General features: G+C 30.8%; 1 protein-coding gene and 1 long non-coding RNA gene across 2 annotated transcripts in view; one reads left to right on the top strand and one right to left on the bottom strand.

The window, feature by feature from the left end:
* Nucleotides 1-24,526, bottom strand: part of LOC106680914 (PIH1 domain-containing protein 1) — a 93,036-nt gene that overhangs the window by 39,609 nt on the left and 28,901 nt on the right. The window lies entirely within an intron of this gene.
* LOC106680915 (uncharacterized) lies at nucleotides 8,185-20,565 on the top strand. Its single transcript, XR_001343161.2, has 3 exons — nucleotides 8,185-9,526; nucleotides 17,114-17,204; nucleotides 20,477-20,565. It is a non-coding gene; the product is annotated as an uncharacterized lncRNA (long non-coding RNA).

The raw sequence follows: 24,526 nt of genomic DNA on the forward strand, positions 1-24,526 counted from the left end.
ATAATATATAATAAATACATATTTATGTAACTTTTTTAAGTTATGAAATTACTAATCAATTAGTAATTCATATTGTTGAATAATACAAAATTTATAAATACATATTAATTACATATTTTTTTAAATATTTGACAATTTGTTAGCACATATTTATGTACATATTTAGGATTTTTTAGCACATAAAAATCCTATTCTTAGTTATAAATGATACAAGAATAGAGGCTAATCTCACTATTTAACCATGTTTCCTTTATTTTTAAATCCATAAAATACAGTCCACTCAATAAAATTCAGAACCAATTTATAATTATACTCAAAGCATAATCTGGTTAACCCAAGACAGCGGTAATTGAACAATATGGATTGACCGTTTGTGAATTTGAAAATGGTCAGAGCTATAGTAAAGGTAAGAAAAAATAAGTTTCAACTATTTATTTATTACTGACATTTCACCACTTTTTAACAACCTCAATTATCAAAGTAGCTTTGTCCATTGTGTACTTATCCACCCATCACTAGAGCCCTGTTGAAGACCTTATTACACTCCGGGTAGAAACATGGGAAATCGATAAATAGTTAGAAACTATTTTTATTCTTCTTGACCGCAACCCTGAACACCGCCTTCTGTAAGAAGGAATGGCTCTTTCCCTTAATTGATCACACGATTCTCACTGTCTTTTTATCTCTCTCTCTTTTTATCTAAAAAACAAATCTTTACTTTTGAGAAGTGGACAATCAGTATAACATATTAGATTGGAAACTATTCATACCGTTTGAAAACTAAAAGATATTAGAGTTTAGCAACATTAGTGCATTTTCATTGAAATTTATTTTAAAAGAAAATTATTGAAGTGATTGAAAGTGATTTTGAATCTATAAATATAAAAGCTAATAGTTGGAATATTTTTCAATAATAAACTTTAGTATTTAGTAATACTGGACCAATTTATATGTTTTTTTTTTTTTTTCAAAATGTATCCTGTCGCTTTTTTGTAGGTTTATAGCAACTGAAATCCCTCAGTTCTCTCGAATGTAGGCGAATAATTTGGCCTATAAAGTTTTGTTTTTCATGCTTCAAACCTTCATTTAAGGGTTTCTTCTGGTGATAAGAACAAATATCGACTTTGTTTCACTCCTTAAAAATCTTTAACCGCACTCTGATAGGTCAGTCGGTCTGAATTGTTTTAATATAGTACGATCATTGAAGCACAGTGAAGGTTATTACATAAAAAGAAAAATAATTATATAATAACTATTCATATTTTATACATGATATAAATGACAATACGATAATTTTTTTTTTTTAATGTAATCTGAACTCACAGGGAAAAAAAAAAATCGGAATTCGACAATTTTTCAGACACAGCCTATTTAACCTTTACCTATATTGAAAAAAAATGTAAAATCCAGGTAAGCTTTGAAATTGGTTAATTTCTTATTATAATTTAAAAGCTGTACACCGAAAATTCTAAATTATAATTGTTATGATATTTAATTGCCTAAATAGGTTCTTACTAGATCGATATTAGTAATGAGAGATGGAGCAGTATTTGTATTACTCTTTTATGGAATTCAGTTAGTAAAGTGTAAAGAGAAATTAAATATTTTATTCATTAGGTTTCTATTAAATATATTCACAATATTTTCCTGATAAATTGTTACCATGTAGTTAAATTAAATACTGTTATTTATCGCTATAAACTAAATAAATAAAATAAAGAATTAATCCAGTATATACATAAAAATAATAATGTATATTTAATTTATTTATTTATATTTAGTTAAATATATTAATTGGTATTAAACTTTCAATGGTGTTCATTTAATCTATATACGTCCCCAAATCTAGCAATAGCGAAGTATAATAACATAATAAGGTCTGTTGGTTTATAATACATATTAAGTTTTTTTTTTTTTTTTGTTTATTTTGCCTCATATTACAGGAGCTGATATTTCAATATAATGTTTGGGCATAGTAAATATTAAAATACATATTTACAAATTATATATAGAAATTTCTCAATTTCGAAGAGAATTTTAGCAGAAAATCAATTTTAGTTGATTTTATGTTTATTAAAAATTGATGGGCAATGACAACGTAGCCATTTTTTTTTTTTTGTAAATAAACCAAATTTCTAGTATTAAAAAAAAATCGTTTCTCATGGTGCAAATGTGAGTAGCTTTTAGTTTCAACATTTTCTGCTTGATAGAAACAGCTTGGCTCAATGGCGTAAGAAGAAAACAAAAATACGATAAAGCCGAGATGTAAACAATTTTTCACTTCACTCCTTCAGACATCTTAGACTTTGAAATATGGAATTACAAGTGAATAGCTCGTATTTGAATACTTTTAATTGGTTGATGGTTTTTCTGTGCCACGGCCAGATAGATGGCAAAAAATCAAGATATACAATTGTTGCTAGTGGCTATTGATCGAATACACATTTCTAAAATTTTATCAGCACAGGACCGGACAGAATTCAGTTCTTCGACCTCTGCATCCGAACTGACGGTTGAAAGAACCGGTTTTATATCAGTTTTAGTGCCACCTGTAGCAGTTCTTTTGTGCCAACGGATATCCGTGACTTCCTTGATGTATAGAACGGGTTCATTAATTTTCGTATTATTTAAATTTTAAAGCAATCGAAAAATCTCTTTCGAAAAAAAAGATGATCTACTTAACCTATGGATCTGTAACAGTTATTTAAATTATTTTAAAAAAAATGAATCAGAAATATTGCGTTATAAATCAGGGTTACCCAACTTACAAAGTCTTAAGGGGCAAAATTAAAAACTTCAACGAGGTTGTGGGCCATATAATAATTATATTCTTTAAAGTATCAATAAGCTTAGTGTGTAAGGTAAAGTTATTAAAACCAAAAGTAGTAATATTTCTTTATATAAATCAAATATAAATAAATAATAAATCAATGGACAATAATATTGTAATGACAATCAAAATATATATTTAGTGCGAACATTGTGGTTGACCAGGTGCGCTCCCCAACAAACGTATATCTAACTCTAGTTCTGTTGTAGCCAACCTCATGAGATTAAGTTAAGACATCAGGTAATTTATTTCTATTTTTTTATAAACCTCACTGACGAAAACACACTTTCACATAGGAACGTTTTCGAACGTTGAATTTTAATTAACTAACAAACCAGCATAATTGGTATAAGTTTGTTTATATTAAATTATAAATTCTCTTTCAAAAAAGGGGCGATTCAAATTTTTTTTTTTTTGTCTAATACGCTCTCGCGGGCCGTATGATGGACAATCCTGTTATAGATATATGAGAACATTGAAGCAATTAAGCAATTCTCAATCATAATAAAAAATATATTAGGTTCACAACTTATTAATTTTTTTTTAATTTAAAAATACCGTAACTAAGAAGGAATAGGATATAAGATAATTCGGAAGTTAAGCAAACACGCCCGAGTCACATAGGCCAATATCGATTTGGAATGACATGCAAATAAATCGAACGATTAAGATATAAATAAAATCCACAAAACTAATTCAGTGCGGCTACGTGGATTAGAACCATAAATCATTGGAGTGAGTTCGGAATCACTTCATGAGTATTAATGATAGAAATAATTTTTTAAGTCGTTTTATATGAGTCAATTCCTTGGATTTTTTGTCTTCTATTTTTATTATCTTCTATGCTTTGTTTTATCCTAAGTGCCATGGATTATGAATAGAAATATCATTTGATACCAATATAAAAAAATGAGTTTTTTTTTTAATTATCATCATGGTGTAATGTCTAAACACGAACAGAATAAGCAATGAATTGGTTATACCAGCAATGTCAGTAACAAGAAACAAAAATAGTTCTTAAATACAAAAATAGTTGTTAACTATTTTTTTTCTCTTTTGACCGCATCCCTGACTATCGTCTACATTATTTGAAATTATACGGTCTACTATTTATATATATAAATTTATTTATTGACAATACATTAAATTTAACATAACAACCAACTATAAATCAAAATATTTAAAAATTTTACTTGATAATTAAACAAATATCCATATTAACATTTTTAAGTTCACTAAAAATATCATACAGGCTGGAAAAAAAACGGATTTATCAGTCCTTATCAAACGGTGTTTTATTACACATAACTAAAACCCCATAAAGATTATTACGGGTGTAATATTAATGAGAACCTTCATAGGATAAGACATTTTAATACCGCAAATACTTGTTATTTCTAATAAAAAAAATAAATAAATAAAATAACAAATCTTAAATTCTCATTAATGCCATAAACCCACAGGAATGAATTCTACATGATTAATGATCGCAAATCATGTTTTTCGTAGAAGTTTTAGGGATGGTTTTATTACCAACTCCCCATTCATTTTTTTTTGTATACAACCTAGCCTAACTGGAGTTCTAGAGGAAGAATTTCAGCCTTTAGAAATTTCAGCTTCGTAGTCATTATGAGATGAGAAACAGTGATCAGTAAGTCAGGGAGGTGATATTTATTTGTTTAAATGTTGGAGTGTGCAGCTCACTGGTAAGGCAATGGACTACTGGTTTGTAAGAAACAGCCAATTGGATCGGGAATATAGAGACAAGATACCAACAGAGACAATAGAGGATATCATCAATAGAAGGTTTATAAGGTTCCACTCCTAGGGACCTACAACTTGGGAAACGCAACCACAACCCGAAGACTGAAGCCCAGGCTGCTGAAGGATATAAATTCTATGTTTATCAGTTCTGTTATTGACACTCTAAAATTTTATTTTATCTTTTGTATATTTTATATCTTATTTTTAATATATTCATTTTTATTATTAATCTTATTTTTTCGATTGGCTTTACAGACCTTGTAAATCATTGACCACCCGAATCAGCCTTCTCCACACCTGCCTGGTCTTGGGCTACTGCTTTCCAGTTTGCTGCATGCAGCTCTTTCGCATATTTGTTGATTCTTTCTATCCATTTAGTTTTTGATCTCCCATTTGGTCTCTTACCAACTTTAGTGGTATTAATCATTGAGTAGAGGCGTCCTGAGGGATTGCTTCGACCCACATGTCCCGCTTATCTTAAATTCCTTGCCTTCATATGATGAGATATTGACAAACAGTATCTACAAGCAGTTCACTGTTTGTTCTTCTCCTCCATGTGTTAAGACTCTGATTCCAGATAGCTCCTGTAATTGTACGGAGGACTTTCCGTTCAAACCAAACTTCTAGGGTACTAGTTAGAGCCCATATCTCACAGCCGAATATCAGAGCTGACTTTATCTTGGCATTCTACACCCTTTGTCTAAGATTTTTCGAGATTTCAGCATTTTTGATAGAGAGAACAAGGCTCTGTTAGCACTTGTTTTACGCTGGTCTATTTCAGCCTGTTGATTACTTATTGATGTTATTGTGGAGCCTAGGAAGTAGAGGCTGTAGTTCTCCTCCATATGTTAAGGCTCTGATCTCAGATCGATCCTAAAATTGTACGGAGGACTTCCTGTCCAAATCGCACGAGTCCCTTTTACAACACAAACTAATGATCACATAATATACACACAAAATAGTACAAAACTTTCCATGACTCACTCATAGGTCACCCCAACCTACTGGTACAAACATTACCGACTGATACACTACGACAAAATTTATCAAGAAGACTGGAACGCATCTGGGTCAGGTATCTGCTACACTAGGTTAATGTGATTTATAGGGTGTTTTTTTAAGCCCGATAGAACTTGAAATTGTAAAAAATAACACAAAAAATTAAATTGTAATCAAAATTTTTTTTTTATTCGAAAGATCAATACGTGACATTAACATTTGAAAATGATTTCGGGCATATGGGCACCGCGGCTGTTCTTGACGAGGCGCATTCTGGACGTCCAATTTTGGGCCACTTTTTCGAGCACTGCTGGCCGTATGTCACGAATAACACGAACAATGCTGGCCTCCAAGGCGTCAATTGTTGCTGGTTTATCAGCATAAACCAGTGACTTCACGTAGCCCCACAGGAAATAATCGAGAGGTGTCAAATCGCACGACCATATGCGGCAATTTTGCTTATTAACAAACCCGTTAAGCCAAAAATGCGCCTCATCGCTGAACACAATTTTACAGAATGCGCTTCGTCAAGAACAGCCGCGGTGCCCATATGCCCGAAATCATTTTCAAATGTTAATGTCACGTATTGATCTTTCGAATAAAAAAAACATTTTGATTACAATTTAATTTTTTGTGTTATTTTTTACAATTTCAAGTTCTATCGGGCTTAAAAAAACACCCTATACAACTGTACAAATAATAAATACAATAAGTAAATATGTTGTATGTTCCATTTACACTTGAAAATCTCGGGAAGGAACCACCCATTGGTGGTACTTCAAGCATTAATTTAAATTAGAAGGTCCCGTGGCCATCTTCTTTTCAGACGCCTCGGAGGATTATCAGGGATTGTTAAGGATGAGAGATTAAGAATTAATGGGTTAGGATGGGTAAGGAGTTTGGAATGAAAAGACGCATTTCTGTTTTGGGCCAAATCTGCAACTAATGGGATGTTAAGGTCTTTGTGGATAAGTTTATTTGTAATGTAATAACGAGCACCAGGGATTTTACTTAGGATTTTGGATTGTAAGGATTAGATGGGGGAGAAATTTGATGGTTTGGTAGAGCCCCAGAGCTCAATTCCATATGTCCAAATTGGTCTGATTATCGTAGTGTATACTAATTTTTTGTAATGAACTGTTAAATGATAAATGGATAAGAGCTCCGAGCGGATTTTCTGAGCAACTTTTTTTACCAAAACTTCATGTTATTGTTCAATTTTACGTTTTGATTAAAGTAATTTATTACATTATCACCTAATTGAGTGAAAAGTAAAAGTATAAAAATTTGGCCACAGTGCCTAGATCTTCTAACTTTTGAGGGAGAGAATCCAGATGAGATAATTGACAACTGTCATTAAATTATTATTATTGGGATCCATTACTTTATTAGATATCAAAACATTCAAAACAATACAATCACAAATTAAGAGCAAGTAACCGAACATGACAACAAACAACGGTGACAAAGCTGGTCTAATGCGTGACATCATTCTCCATTCAACAAACCTAGGTAACACTCTCAACCATGTTATATGTTATATCGTTTTAACATGGTAAAAGAATGAAATATTTATCCATTTAACATAAGTTTTTCCATTAAACATGCTTTAACATGTTAAACTATAGTCCATGAATACCTTATGTCAGGATTGTCTTCATTAGAAGGTTTCTCTTCCTACTGATTCTGTGCGGAGGTTGTCTAATGAATAACAAATTTACACAACATCCCAAAAGGCATATGTAAAGTTACAAAATATAGAATAATCATAATTAAAAAAAAAAAAAAATTTAATTGGAAGACACGGTATTTACTTTTTACGTCCGTATTTACGTTTGATAAACAACAAGACAAATTTTTAGCCAGTGATTGGAGCGAACTGAGCAAACCTGCTCTTAATCACAACATATCATTTTATTTAAATATCCTACATTCAATGCGTTGAAAGTTTACAAAATATATTTTTCTTTTAAATCCTTATATTTATTTACTATTAATTAATTTTATTATTACGGATACTAAAATTTAAAATATTCTCACAATGGCATATCTTTCTTAATAAATTAAATTAGATAGGTCTTGTTACTGTTTGATAGCTTTGATGAGACATGACTAAAATGCCATTAATCACTTGTATACGACTTGGTCCTTATATCACATTATGATACTATAAATAGGGAAATTTTTCAAAAATTATATGTTTGTGGTCATTCCGTATTATAATGTATTCAATACTTATGTAACTTAGTTTGAACAATGGATGATGTAATAACCATGGAAATGAACATCATTGAATATATCTACTAATGATTAATATATTTAAAGCAAAAATAACATCAATAAGCATTACATAGATATATTACCTACGTAAATAATTAGTGCACTGGTTTGATAAGATATCAAAAGTAACATTTAAAAGTTAAAATCGGCTAATTATACTGATTATTTTTCATAATGCCGCGAAATTTACCAACACACTGCAACTTACAGAGCTGTAGAACATGAACACACTGGTGTAAAGAAAAACAATTATAAAGAATATTGATATAAAACCTAATCTATAAATGACATCACAACATACTTACTGCTTCTGATCGTCAGATGATTCATTAGCAACACTATTAAATTCTCCAATCATTTTAAAGTAAGTAATGGTGCAATAAACTATGTAACGCAAATAAACATATCTCCCTTATCAGTAACCAACAAAGTAAACTTCTTTGTTTACTCTAAGTTAAGGTTATTGATTGATCATACCATCCATTCAATTTGCATATTTTAAAAAATATATTTTTAAAATTAATCAATAACACTTTTGTGAAAAAATTAATTAAAATCTATTTAAACGTTTGCTGTAAGTTGATCTGTAAAAGAAGAGAGCTCCCCCCCCCTTCTGCGACCTTGGTTTCCTTTTCTTGCATCATAAAAGAATATTGATGTGTATAATAATTAAACCTAGGGTTGGGAAGAGGTAGTCCCATCGTCCGGGACTTCGGGCCACAATAAACCACTAGTCCTTAAGGTTGATAATTAGGTACAGAGACTCCTCTCACTCTTACATTGCCAAAGAAACTCAGTATTGGAACATCGGACTGATTGACGGCAATGATGCCTAGGAAAAGGTCTAGATTTTCTGGTTTGGTGGAATCTTAGGAGTTTACTAATAAATACGCTCCAAAGGAGTTAGAAAAAGAAACATTGGGTAAATGTAGAGATCCTTCAGAAGATGTGATGGAAAAACATTAAACAAACCATCCTGAAGGAGAACGAACAAGTAAACAGGGATAATAGAAAAAAATACTTTAGAAACAACATTCTAAGTTAATAACTCTCTATAACTTGCTCTCATCTGTTTCGAAGTGGTTAATGAATGAATTTATCGCTGCTTTGCTTTTATAATGGCATATCTTATGAACCTTAAAGTATTACGTAGATTGTCCCAGAGACTGGGGTTATTTTGTAACAGCCCTACTAATTTTGGGACGGTCTGTAGGACGATCCCTGTAGAGAACATATCCCATTCTAGGGAATGTAGTTCTTGAAATACATCAAATTAAGAAAAAACATTCTATCAGAACAGAAGGAAAATTTTACAATATTTCTATATTGCAATACGCGTAGTTACCCCGACTGAAGAGAAAGTTGAAAGAAAAAAGGTGCCTTCTGCGACGTTCTTGAAAGAACATGTAATAGACTTCCCAAATAAGAAGTAAAAATAAATGTAAGCGATTGTAATGCAAAAATTGAGAAAGAATAAGCTTTTATTTCATAAATAGAGAGGTATAGCAGGTGATTGTAGTAACCATATTAACCAGATAATGTATTCATTCAGACAGCATGTATACCACCAAGTAAGTCCTGATAGTACGACAGCAAATGTCTTAGTTTACACGATGTTAATAGCTGCAACTGCTTTGTCGGAGCATAATACAGGTACGTGACATTATTTATTATGGTTGACATGATTTTTATTTGAAATATTTCTAACAAACTTTTTGACTGTAACTTTACAGTCATTATTAGATTTTTTAAATAAGCTCTGATCATGCACTCCGACATAAACTTTAACTGATGGTTGCAATGAAGACCGGTATTAATAAATCCTCAACGAAGGCTATTTTGCGTTAATGCTGATGATATTGCGATTCGATCAAAGTTAAGATGGCTTTTTTATTATTTCTGAAAAGATTGAAAAAAATTTACAGCATTTTTAGATGGAACTCTTCAGTTGTCAAAAATTATTTACAGACATGAAAGTGATTTTTTTAATAAGAACATAATGTTCTGAAAAGACTAAGATTTATTTCAGTTTAAAGTATTGTAAAGAAAACAATTAAATATTTTTGTTATAAATTTTTAACCTTAGTTTGATCTGGATAATCGATTTTTTGGAAACCGAAAAGTTTCTCTCGGAAGATATTAACCCAACTTTGCTCCTAGTGACTATAGCTTCTTATTAGCAGACCTTGAAGTTCTTCTATGTAAAGTGTTTAACTTATTTGTAACCTTTCTGTCACGTTTCTTTCAACATCTACCTTCCCTATGGTTATTAGTATTAAACTCAATAAGTGTATGAGGTTGAATCCTCCCTCAAACTATGTCTTTTGAAGATATTTTTGTACCTTTTTTGAATAAAAGGAATTTGGAACCTCCATCTCTGATGTCTTTGGCTATCAAAACCAAAAATCCAGGTATTATTTAATGTTGGACCATTTAGATTAATTTGTTAGAAGGAAAATGTAGACTATATATTTTCATATTATATCATAGTAGTATATATACACCTTTTGTTATTTTCCTTTGATTTATTTTCCAAAAAATAGTTGAATAGTTAACTTAAATCATACATTTCTTCATTTTTATTTTAATGAGCTGATTGTGTTACTCTAGGGAAAACAAGTGCAAAGTTACATACACAACCCCCTATCTTTATCCCGCCCCCTTTTCTATTCTTTTCTCACTTTTTCCTTACCCACGTTATTAGTTATGTTTACTACATATAGTTATTATTTTTTTCTATTCATTTCTTTTGTTAAACTTTACTTATATATCGCCTCTTTATCTAATATTATGGTTACATATTTCATTTGTTACATATATTTTCTTTCTCTCAATTTTATTTTTCTTTCCATAATTTTAATTTTAAAATTATTAATAAACTAATATATTCATATTTCTTTGCATTATATAACTTAATTTTTATGTTATTTCCTTACTTATGTTATTTTACCTACTTATTCAATTACTTATGTATACATTTTATTTTCCACTTTATTTTATTAATTCCATTCTGTACAATTATTTACCTTATGTCATTTTGTTTATGTTTTCTTTTTTCTTTTCTGTATTCATTGGTTGTTATCTTGTTTTGTTCTTAGCACTGATGAAGGCTAGAAATTCTGGCTGAAACGTTGGCACGATTTAATAAGTTACTTCAACTTATTTGTGTTTTATTTTGACCGCACCCCCCAACCATCTTCTCCTCGTATAATATAAACTTAACACGGAAACGCATTTCTGGCGGTCCTTAAACGGTTACTAATTAAGTAATAAATTTAATCAAGCAACGAATTTGAAATTTTCGTTCTAATAGTTCTTTATTTCCGAATTTTCACCTTTAAGTCCTAACGGTAGATCTTACTGAAACAAATATAATAAAACTAATCGAAGAACTTTAAATTATGCGTCGAATAAGTCTCATAAAGTAATAATTTGATTAAGCGGCATCGTCGAAAACCATCTTTTCGTTTGTTGGTAATTCCGTTTGTTATGGTCGTAAACCATCGTTCCGGTTTTTCCTTATTTCAGTACCAGTTTTTTTTTAACCCAATATACAACTAGAACAGGTGGTTTAAGACCATACCACTTTTTCAAATTATTACATTATGGCACTCATTCCGCGCATAATTTAATGTTCTTTAATTTGTTTTATTTTAACTTTTTCAATAAGATCCATTGTTAAGGACTTCATGGCGATCAACTAAATAACGGCCAATTCGAACAAAAATGTATTAATGCGTTACTTTATTAAGTTAGGTAACAAATTAGTAACCAAGTTATGATTCATATGCAGTAATGTATCTCATTTTTATAAACATAAAAAATAAATTTAGTAGATGGCTTAAGGTTTACGACATAACTAAACCGAATTAATATGTTTTGGTACATATGCGACACAAAATTTAATAATGTCTAATTTTTTAAACTGTAACTGTTTCATTAGGATGCACCTTTTAGGAATTATATGCGAAAAATAACAACAAAAAACAACTAATTTTTTTAATTTTTTTTCCAGAGTTATGTTCTATTAGATGAATTTCTTGCATAGGACTCCTTCCTGTACAGCTGTAGTTAGGTATGAGACATTATTAAAAAAAAAACATTAAGAAAAAGAAAAACTCTTCACTTGAGTCATTTAATAACCTCTTTCCCAGAACTCAAAGCGCAAATTATTTCTCAGGAACATATTCAAAATCACAATAAAACGGTGGATTGCCGATTAATTAATTTTCACAGCAATTAAGCGCTTAAGGGAATGTAATCTGAGTAGATTATTGATTTTTTCATTATCTGTTCTATAAGCCCCAAGCGATTTGTTCTTATCCATACAAACACTTCATATATCCAGGAAATTGTTTTGTAATAAGCAATTTTTTTTCTCTTTATTTTCAAAACCTTACTTCTATTTTCTGATTTATTTCAATTAAATAATTTTTTTATATCATAAAACGTTCACTAACCAGACTACTTGGAGAAGACATTAATTTTCTGGTTAACAAAAACTAATTATTGTCATAATAATCACGGGAACAAATGGATTTATTTATAAATTCAGTTTATTCGCACTCTCTATTACTTTTTAAGTCATTAAATGTTAGATAATATTTTTTTTAAATTTTTGGCTTTCCAACGGCATATTATTACATCTTTTTTTTACGTATTAAATAAACAGATAATAAATGAACAATCAGATTTTTTAGCAGATATTAAGCAAAATAAATTTATAAAAATAAATGGAGGAATTTGTTACTATTTAAAATTAAATGTAATAATGGAATTTTGAGAATTAGAATAAATACCAAATTGAGACAAAAATGCAATTTAAAATAAAATAAATTAATTTTAAAACAAGGCTGACCTGTGTGAGTAGGAGGTTATAAATGGTAGTGTATTAATTTTGGATAATCTTATATAAGAAAAATTAAATATTAATGATTTTAAATTTAAAAAAATAGGTAACTAGACTTGAGCTTAGTAAGCTTATTAATAATAAATATGACTCTCAAATAATTGACTGTTTGAATAGGCTTTTAACTTATAATAAAGAAAATGACCTGGGCAGAATAGCCTGCAATATAAATTGTAAATTAATGTGAGGAAGAGTTTGTATTGAAGGTATGTTATATTATATAGTGAGTAATGATGTTGTTGTAAGTGTTAAAAATGAAGATATAATATAAGCTGTTAAATATTTAGATGTCCTTGAGGATGGCTAGAAAGGCCGAAACGTTGGACTGGTGAAAAATAAAGTGTTGAGACAAAAATGGATATGAATTTTTGATTTATTTAATAAATAATTACCTTGTTTCAAGAAATTGAAATAATATAATTAAAATGAACAATCATTAATGAAGGTTTTGGAAATAGTTATGAACGTGGGAGTAACCTAAACCACACGTTAGAATGCAGGTATTATGAGCCTTTAAGAATTAAGAGCCTTTAGTATCATGACCTCATCGAAATGCCCAACTAACCCATGCCGCTAAACGAACAGCGGTATTAGCAGACTTCCCAGGTTATCATATTCGGGAGTACTCCATGTATGTCCACACCTGGCACTCTCCAAACCCGCCTGATCGCAATCCTTTTTCTGCTGGTGTCACTAGGAGAATTAAAGGAGTTGTTTAGCTCATGACAACCAACCCACCGACAGCGCAAGAGGTGTTGGAACATTGAGTTGGGGTGCTCTGCTCCAGCAGTTCCCGCCGAAAGATCCAACTCATTTTTCTTCTCTCTCATTTTTCTTAATGTGAAGAGATAGATGCATTTTAGAATAAGATAGGGCTCTCAGAACGGCCATTTTTGTTGCGGTTTAAGTAGGTCTGTGGTTGTTTAGTGCAGTAGTGCCATTTCAATAACAAAAATTAAGTTCGACAGCTCTAATACAAAGTACTTATTTAATTTTTCCTACGCGACATGAAATAGGTTATTAAATCATTTTTCCCCTCGCGGCCCATTTTAAGTTCACTTTTGCCTTAAGTTGGTTTGTATCTTGTTGTATATTCTTAAGGTCTACACACAATAAAATATGGTCCGTATCCATGTCGCCTATGTTGTAGAGGGCATGTCGGTGAGTCTGCAAGCTGTTTTTGGAGGTAACAAGCTACTCCCTCAGCTCTAAATACGCAGTAATAAATTTATTTAACATACAAATTTTATTTCAATCATAATCCTTCTATAATGCCCACATTCATTCATTGAAATTATAATGTTTCAAAGAAATGGTTCACAGTGAGTTTTCCGCGAAAGGCAAAAAGAAGATTTTTTTTATAATAATATTTTGGAGTTTATCATCTCTGTAGTTTGAGCTTTAGTTGATGCTTTTCAATAGAAAAAAATATCTTCAGATGTAAGTTCAAGAATCATCACATTCAATACTTTTCCGAAGGAGAGCCATTTTTTCAAGTCAAAGGATTCCGCAAACTTTTAAGAGTTGGGGAACACTGTTTAAAGTAATTCATTGATGTGAATCGTAAGCAACTCAACAAGTTATTTATATAATTTAGATTAAAATATTTTCAATGCTTTACAGCTATAAGTTCTCTACTTATAAAATATGTAAAGTGAATTCACAATTTGTTTTGACATAGTTATCATAGAAACGTCGATTCCACAACCAAGTGACTAGGTCATGGTCAATTCATTAGAGAAAAACAAAAAAATCAACAGGTGTCAAATGTTGAAACTAAGAGGCAATCATCCGATTTGAATCGATTCTAACAGGTTTCATAAATTGTGAAATACTAAACAGTCGTGTATATATGGCCTTATTATGGTCGCCATCTATTTATAGAGGAGGAAATAAGATGAAAGCACAGTAAATGGATTTGTAAACCGGACTCTAAATAATGAAAATTCAACTATTTTATAACTATGTGTATTTGAAAAAAAATCCGATAAAATTGAAAATATGTATATATAAATTTATATAATACATAATTATATATTATATATTACATAAATAATTTCATATTTATATAATGAAAGACCTCCAACAACTTTGAATGAGTAATGTGCCTTGCATTATTTTGTTCCGATCAATATCTCTTTTTCTCTAATGGTTCCATTTCCTCTGAGACAACGTGATGACAGCTTAGACATATTTTATTGAATATTTCTCCATTTAAACCTAAGATATTGGCGCGTAGCTGAGAAAGTAAACGTTTTTTTCATGGTTATTATTTGCCAATCGATTTGTCTTGTTCTGAAAAATAAGAAAAAAATATAACTGATTCTATTAATGATTTTTTATACATTAAAAATAATGAGAATTTCAGTAAATTAGGTCCTGAGAAGATCAACTTGTTTTATAAAACAGCAAATTATATTCGCTTATAACGCCGTTTGAAATCATTAACCATTAAAAAAAATAATAATAACTAGAAACTTTTAAAAACTCGAAATTGAACTTAATGTATTTGGGGTTTTTTTTATTTCCTCCCGAAGCCCATTGTTAATACAACTATAAGAAAGGCGAATTTCCTCCCGAAGTCCATTGTTAATACAACTATAAGAAAGGCGAATGTTAGCTATTTTTTTAAACCTTTATTACCACTATTTAGATTTAATGCCGCTATATCGGCGAAATATTGGTTTCAAAATGGTAAAGACGTTTCAATCCTTTTTATTTTATATCTCCGGTTCTAACCAGTTTAATTAAATCCAGTTTTTGATCATTAATGTAGTTTATAGGTCCCTAAACCACTCCCAAGTTTCGTGTAGATTGGTTGAGTCATATTGAGGTTAGTTCTATTTGTTTTTGTTTTATCATATAATGTCATTTACCGCTATAAACTAAACTGATATAATAAACAATTAAAAACAAAACCAAAACCAATTACAAACATTAAAGTACCTAACCTACCAACTTAAAGTTATGAACCAGTGGTTCCTCTTCACCACTTCAAATTCTGAATGATCTGATTACAACATTTCCTACGTAATTCATCAGTATTACCCCTACAAGATCTATCTGAACGTTTTACTGCCAATCAAATTGATCGTGTAAGGGTCCATATAGATATAATTCGCCAATAAAATTTCAATTAGGGCCCTGTTTCATAATGAAAGCTAATAGTATTAGTTCAAAATACAAGTATCGAAACAACGTGCTAATTATGTTAATACTTTTTTTTCATAATAGGGAGTACTGTTAGTGATATTACAGCAGTTAAAAAGTACTAAAGTACAAGTTACTATTGTACAAGTGGGTGTAATTGAATTAAGTTAAATCAACAAGACTAATAGTATTAGTTAGTACTTTATTATGAAACAGGGCCCAGGATAGGTTATCTTATGAGGTTGCAATCTATTCTAACCACAGTGGTAAGGTAAACATTTACATTCTGGTCCACAATAATTTATGTGTCAACACTCATCAACCGTTGTTACGTTAGTAACTTTTAGTGCGCCAAAGTCATTATTAAGCAGGGGGCAGCTAAAATTCAAGTTTTAGCTGGGACCCCTTGCTACTAACTCCCTGATGAAGATCGAAACGTTGGCATGAATAAATATTTTTTGTTTATTTATGTTCTTTTTGCTGACCGCACCTACCGACTATCTCCAATTATTAATCTATGGTCAATTATCTACACCTCATTATTTTTTTGTTTCTACGAGTATTTCTTTGGAATATTACTACCCTTTTTCACGTAATTTCTTTTCCAATTAATTATGAAATTCTTTCGTATTCACAATTTATATTTATCCATTTTTTTATTTTTTAGGTTTTTTTGTTATGACTTTATTTTTTTTCTATAGAAAATTTAATTGGATTGAATATTTTTTCTTAAAGTTTACTTGATTTGTCTTATTTTTTTAGATAATAATAGTAAGATATAAAATTTATTATATTATTATAATATTCAGTTTTATCAACTAATTTAACCAGCCCTATCACAACGGTTGTGAATTTTAATGTAATAAAGTTTATTACGTCCAGGCCCTTCAATACATAGAAACACAACATTTTTGGAATGATACTGAAGATAGAACAGAAACTGAAAATGAATAAAATATACGAAGCTCATCAAGGCCTCATTCGATCCCAGACTTTATTTAGTAGAGACACTTCACATCTCTGGATCCCATAAGATCAAAACAAAACCATATTAAGCAGATCAATCTTGTAGGTTTAGCAGATTAAAGAAAATAATAAATAATGAACCGTACTGATTCCAAATCTTATATTAATTATCATTAAAAATATATCATTAAGTCGTAAATAAAAACGTATGTCAGATAGGTGAAGAACCAGATCTTGCGGCAGCAAAGCAGGTCAATAGAGAACAGAATGGATCAAATGCAGACCAGTTAACTGAATGACCAGTAGGTAAGTTCTATAAGAACGATTGTATTTCGATATCTTTTAAATGGAAAATCCCTGATAAAGCTCTAAAAAGTGGAGCGAAACGTCAGCAAATAAATAGTTTTCTTCATTATTTGAAATAATACGGTCAATCAATTTTGTCAAAAACATAGTTAATAAATAACCACCAATCTAAATGGAAAAATTAAAAGATAGTAACTATTAAATAAAACCATTGTTTACGTCCATCCATCATTTATATTATAAGAGCCTCGTTAAAAAGTCAGTTATTTCACTTCAATTTTTTATTACTTTAATGAAAACTACGAATAATTACAAGTCAAAGTTTATAAGTTAGTCAAGTATAGTAAAGGGGAATACAAAATGGCGGCTGTTTCATAATGTTAAATATTTTTTTCATTCAGAGTTCCATATGTTTAAAATTATCTACAACACAAGAAAACGTAATAGAATATCTTTTAAAGTAGAGTAAATTTGCTAAAATATGAGCCCACTGTTTACGTCAAATATTTTCCGAGAAGGTGTTATAAAAAAAAGCAATATTTCATAAAATATATACTGAAACATCAGTAGTTAGCGAATTGATTATGGGAAATCTATATTTCAGGAACCATAAAACTTCCAGATGTCTATTAGCATTCAAATTAAAGCTAGCTTAATGTACTATAAAGTAATTTATGACCTTCATCTTAGTACGAATATTCGATTTCATGATTTTTTCCAAAATAATATCACAAATGTTGATTTCGAGCTGTTCGGACAATACTGATTAATCAAAAACTATATCTCAGGAACCATAAGATGTACAGATGTCAGTCAACACTCAAATTAAAGATAGTTTAATGTGCTATAAAATAGTTTATAATGTTTATCTTCGATGGAGTAATAGTTTTTTGCATTGCATATTTGCAAATGAATATGAAATTTTGATTGAAAATAAAATAATAAAATTTTTAGATAAAAATTACAGCATTGATAGTTCTCAATTATTTTCCGACTTATTTATTCAAAATAAATAAGCAATGTAAAGAAAGTTAATTTTTTTTTTTAATTATTTATTTATTGTAATTTACAACTGTACAAAATAATACAATAGGTAAATATGTAGTATGTTTCATATACACTTGAAAATCTTGGGAAGGAACCACCCATTGGTGGTACTTCAAACATTAATTTAAACTAGAAGGTCTCAGGGCCATCTTCTTTTCAGACGCCTCGGAGGATTATCAGGGATTGTTAAGGATGAAAGATTAAGAATTAATGGGTTAGGATGGTTAAGGAGTTTGGAATAAGAAGACGCATACCTGGTTTGGGTCAAATCTGCAACGAATGGGATGTTAAGGTCTTTATGAATGAGTTTATTTGTGACGTAATAAGGAGCATCAAGGATTTTGGATTGTAACGATTGGATGCGGGAAGAATTTGATGGTTTTGTGGAGCCCCAGAGCTCAATTCCATATGTCCAAATTGGTCTGATTATTGTAGTGTATACTAATTTTTTGTAGTGAATGGGAAGTTTAGAGCGTTTGTCAATAAGTGTTGTAGCAATCGGAATCTACGAGCAGTTTCATGTCGTTTCAGTCTTGGATTCCAAGTAAGTCTCTTGTCAAGATGGAGTCCTAGGTATCGAATCTGTTCAACAGGCGTTAGTGGGAATGTTAATTTAAATTCCAACTAACATTTCTCATCCATTTCTTTAGCAAGTTCCCCATTTCTTGAAATATCATACCCACGTATTTTTATTTATTTTCAGGCTTATTTAAGTTGAATTTCCCTATTTTTGAATTTCTTCATATTTAATATTTTTATGTTTTTATTATATATTTAGGAAAACATGAATACGTATTCTAACTTTCAAATCCCATCTCTAGCCATATTATTTTTAATACAATGAAACTATGTAAAATATAAGTCATAAAATAATAATAATTAAAAAAAATTAGTACTGCGGTTCGTAATAAGAATAAAATAAGCTCCACTGTGGATGAGAATCAATGAAAATATCAGAAATTGGTAGCCTAATTAACATAGTTGTAACATTTAGTAAGCGTAGTGGAATACCAATCATAAGATCAACGAATGGGCTGATTCTGATATCATCGGCGGCAGGCACGGATTAACAGGCAGTTCTCTTGGACCAAACTCGAATTATTGTAAAATTCTAAAATTTATGAAAGGATTTATTTCTGCATATGGCCAGACTTGTTCTAACACCAGTTAACGCGAGAAAAAATAATTTTTAAAAATAAATATAACAAATGTAACAAATGTTAAAGTATGTTAGAATCCTGAGAAAGTGAAGATCAAAGAGATCGATTAATCCTCATGTTGGTATGAAGCTTATCAAACACTGAACTTATCAGCAGGGAGATATCTGCAGTAATATTTTTAGAACATCGTATTCCGTATTTATTTTTAATCGAACGACTAACCTGGAATCCTCACACAAAACAGAAGACAGAAAACTGCATGTCGATTCCGAATACAGCACCTACTAGACAAAGGGTCTTAACTTCCAAACCACAAAAGAGTGATCTACAAGACTATAATAAGGCCTATTTGGACATAAGAAGTTGAACTACGAGGCTCCACTAAACCTTCAAATTCCTCTCGTATCCAATCCTTACAATACAAAATCCTTCATAAAATCCTCAATGCGCCTTATTTGGTCACATAAAAATCATTCATAAAGACCTTAATGTTCCATGTATACCCGTTCTAGCCCGAACCAGATATAAATCCTTCCATTATAAATTCCCTAACCGACAAATCCACTTGCATCCTCTTCCATTCCTGACAATCCTACGAGGCGCCTGGAAGGAAGATGGCCTACTAACGTAAAAGAGTGCTGGGTACTTTCTGCCAATGGGTAGTTTCTCTATATGCATGTATCAAACAACTATGGTCTAGCATCAAAATTACTAGGTGTATTATAGTTTTATATGTCAATAAAGAAAAAAAAATTTTTACATTTCTGTTGAACATTGCTTACAACTAACACACAATCTGATAACTGTTTATGATTTAGACAAAAACAAGTTGTTTTTTATAATTTTTTTATTGTTATTTACAACTGTATAAAAATATATACAAGTAAATTTGCAGTAGGTGGCATATTGACATGATAAAAACACGTGGAGGGAGAATCTACCCATTGATAGAACTCCAAAAAAAGTTTTTAAAATAATGTTAGAGTAATATGTAAAAATTTTAAATCGATGAGAATTAAAAACTTTGACTTAATATTAAATGGGAGTATTTTTTTTTCTTAACAGGGATTACGTAGAGGTAGTGGAGAACAGGTCCAGAAGCGTTCCACTTTCTGCACACTGCTGACGGCCGCACCGAGCTAATCTCTACAGAAAGCAGTCCCACTGCCTCATATATGGGTCGTTCTCCGAAAAAAGGGAAATCTATGCCCCAAGGGAAATTAAACAACCATGTATTTTTTAAAAATTATCATTAGACAACTGGAATATATTTTACACACAAAAATATATGTTTTTGACCAAGGATTCTACATCTTCACTCGTCTCCTAATCCAAGTTTCAATCTTCACTCACAGTTATGTCTGGAATAGTCTTTATTAAAATTAAGGGAGCTTGATTGGGCTAGAAACGTTGGTAGTTAAATTTGACATCCATGTGGGGAATCGCGAGCCATCAGAAAATCAGCTCATCTCTGCGCACCTTTCTAATAGAGATATCCAAAGGGAGACTTCACTTCTGATTTCCCTTAATTTATTATCCGTAACACTTCCCTCTATTAGTTTCCATTCCGATTTAATCCTCTGCTTAATGAGGGCAATGAAGTCATTGACAGGCACTCCGCGATATGGAATTCCTTCAGAAATTGCCACCTTTGCTTCTAATAAGTACTTTCATAGCATTAGTTAGGAGAGGGAGAGTATCGATATTTATCCTATAAATATAAATGTATTATTTTTTAATTTATTTTTAAGAGATTTTTTGTTTCTTTTATTTTATTAATTATTTGTAAAGCTGATTTCATTTTTGTTTATATTATGATTTATAGGGCGAAAACTCATGTAGTTATCATCACCCAATTGCTAGTTTTTGAAAAATGAAGGAATATTAGATTGAATTATGAATTCCTGTCACTTTTAAGACTTTTATACTTTTGGAGAGTTTTAGCGCCTGTGGATTTTTTCTATTATTTAGTGTATGTATGCAACACTCATTCGATGGATTGTCTGGTTGGGTGTAGATTTTAGCCATATATTTAGCAACAAACTTCTGTCGAAGAAATTTATAAAGGGAATACTTCTGCTCCCGAGCTAAAATTTAAGGCTGGGCTGGTATGGAAAGGTACGGATTTAATTTAATTTTTTTTTTTTTTACATAAATCCGTAAAAGTTTCTAGTATTCTTTTAATTTTTTTTTTATTATGTTTTTGTCTATATATACATTAGCATTAATCTTAGGACACTCTTGTCACTTTAAGGGTCCTTAAACAGTAACCTCATAAGTAGCTGTCTCCACCAGTGAATTCCTTAATAGACAAAGCAATATCTTACAGCCTCAACGAACTGGATACTGGCGATGACGTAATAAGATCTTTGTAAAAAAGCAAGATAGTGAGTGCTTGATTTGGCACGACATAAACATAAACCACATCACATGTATTAGGTTTAACAACAGTTACTAATGTTAACCGTAGCCTTGAGAATTAATCGAGAACTTAATAGACAAAGGGTGCAAAGATGAATCAATTGAATGACGTCTGATCGTATCGCAATACTATACATGTCACAGTAGCAACAAGATGGATGCGTCGAGAATTTGTCGACCGAGAAACATATTGAGAAAACGGGAACGTCAGACTCGATTAATAAAACGCGGAGAAAAGTTAGCAACGGGTTTCTAATTAATTATATATTTTAATTGAAGGCATGAGTACATGAGGGTGTTATGTAAAAAACATTGCAAAGCCAAAGTGGAATATCTCCATATTGTGCCATTTAGGATTTGTTTTTCCATTCTAAGGTAGTTCTGTACTCTCTGTCGACTTCGCAATGACAAAAAATCCCTAAATGAACATATGATGTAATTAAATTCAATTCAATCCGAACCAGTACAATCCGTGAAGGATCAGGTGTGCAGTAATTTGTAATTACTATTACTAAACAAACGGTTATATAAGGAGGTGATTTGGTCAGAATCACGCTTGACCGTTAGATTTTTACCCAATTAGGGGGTACTCACTTAGTGAGGATGGGTGGACCCGAGAGGACTTACTAACCCACAGGGTTAAATCACAGCTACAGTGGAACAGAAAATAAATATCTGTCATAGCCGGATTAGGTCCTCGGATATGGTAGCCCAGTGCCTTCCGACTGATGTAATTAATTACCCCCCCCCCTGATCCTTATATGATGTAATTAAAATACAAAATGATTAATTGACAAATAAAGAACCCTTCCTTAGAATTTCTAGAAGTGAGATGTTAAGTTCCAGTTTCATATTAAATATTTGAAAATAAGATAAATGTTTTACACTACATATGCTAACATCGCTAGGATGGACCGTCGTTTCGTTTTAATTGATGACCTTGACTAATAACTGAGCAATTAACTAGATTTACAAAGAAACACTTTCAAATAACAAATACGGCTATAACAATTTAATATCATTTCTTTAGATCGGTAATAGCATTAATTTTAATCTACTTCATTTGATTCCTACTGAATCAGATATGCGAGTTCCTTCTCGGCTTTTACAAAATATTTATTGTCTATTTTATAGAATAGGGTCCAGAGCAAACCGTCTCCACAGAATGGATACCTGATTCTTGAATGAGTAGAAAAAAATAATTAAATTAATTGGGCCATATTGTGCAAAAAGGAACCAACACAACAACAGTTGCGTAATACGGCGTAATGTTATATTTCTTGCTGCTTAAATACCACTTCATGTATAACATTTGTGAACTGACTGAACCTAGAGCACAGAAATATGATACAAAAATTAGGTGCGGTGGGCACATCTCAAAACTTTCAATAGTTTTACTTGGAACTGAAAATAATACAGCATCTTCTTTATTATTCATGATAGCAATACTTCCCTTGATATTTCCACTTAAAAATTCCAATTATCTATATTTTTTAGTTTATTTATATACAATATTTTGTTTATTATCTATCCAATTATCTATACTAAAATCATATTTCCATTAAAGAATACAAATTTTCAATCAAAATATTATTATTACTATGTTTGTCCATTGATGTTTAGCTAATAGTTAAAGTAATGACTGATGTCACAATAATTGAAATACTTATAAATTTATTTCTTCCTTAATTCTTTTTTTTTCGTACCCTCCGGTAAAGATTTTAATTGGTATTTAGTATTTACATATAGGAGATATGCTATATGTATAGCTGGGTATGAAGGATACCTTGGATTGCCTTTTGGCATTATAAGGTTAGGTGAGGAGTCCAATGAAGGTTCTAAACTTGGTCAGCTTACGCCAGTGGATTATTGGGACGGGGAGGGGCTGTTCCGCTGGTGGCTTAATTAATTATTAATTATTTTCATAGATTATATCTGTGCATTATATTACTATTAACAACGATAGATATTAATTATTAATAATAGTTAATTATTTCAAATGAATACAATTTTATGTCAATTTCAGTGATATTTTTGGTGCAATATTGCAAGCATATGATTACCTTAAATAGAAATTTTGTTTTATAATTTATAGGAGTTTGGTCACAACTTCTCGTTTCTGAGCTATGCTAATTTTTGCAACACAGTTACATTAGTTGCAAACACAGAACATTTTGATAGATCTTGGTCTCCGAGGACCTTAAAACATGTATGCGGCAAACTATTTACGATTGTAATACTTCTTTTTAAAGCACATTTTATACATTGGTAAGTGGAGGCGACGACCCTTGCAGGCGAGGGAGTTAAGGCGCCAATTCAGCAACCTCTCAACTGCCGCGGCAGTAGTAACCTAGAAAAGGGGTCAAAATAAATATAGCTAAGTGAAATTAATTTATCAAGTTTTGATAAAAAGTTCATTTCCACTATAACTAAAATAATTATTTTAACGGCACGAATTCACATCTGGTTCGTAAATTAGGGATGGAAGTCGTTTGGAGTTAAGTCACTAGATATTTTTTATTTTTGCGTTTAAATTATAAAGTGAAAAACAGTTTTACGAATACATTATTCTTTTTGCTCTACACAATCCAAAACTTATAATAGAGAAGTTTTATTTGTGAAATAATGTTTCAGTCGACAGGAAATGGAAGTTAGAAATGATAGAATATCCTGATTTTGCTGATAAAATTTTAT

Source organism: Halyomorpha halys, unplaced genomic scaffold (genome assembly GCF_000696795.3).
Source record: "Halyomorpha halys isolate HHAL.00 unplaced genomic scaffold, Hhal_1.1 Scaffold299.1, whole genome shotgun sequence".
Lineage (NCBI taxonomy): Eukaryota > Metazoa > Arthropoda > Insecta > Hemiptera > Pentatomidae > Halyomorpha > Halyomorpha halys.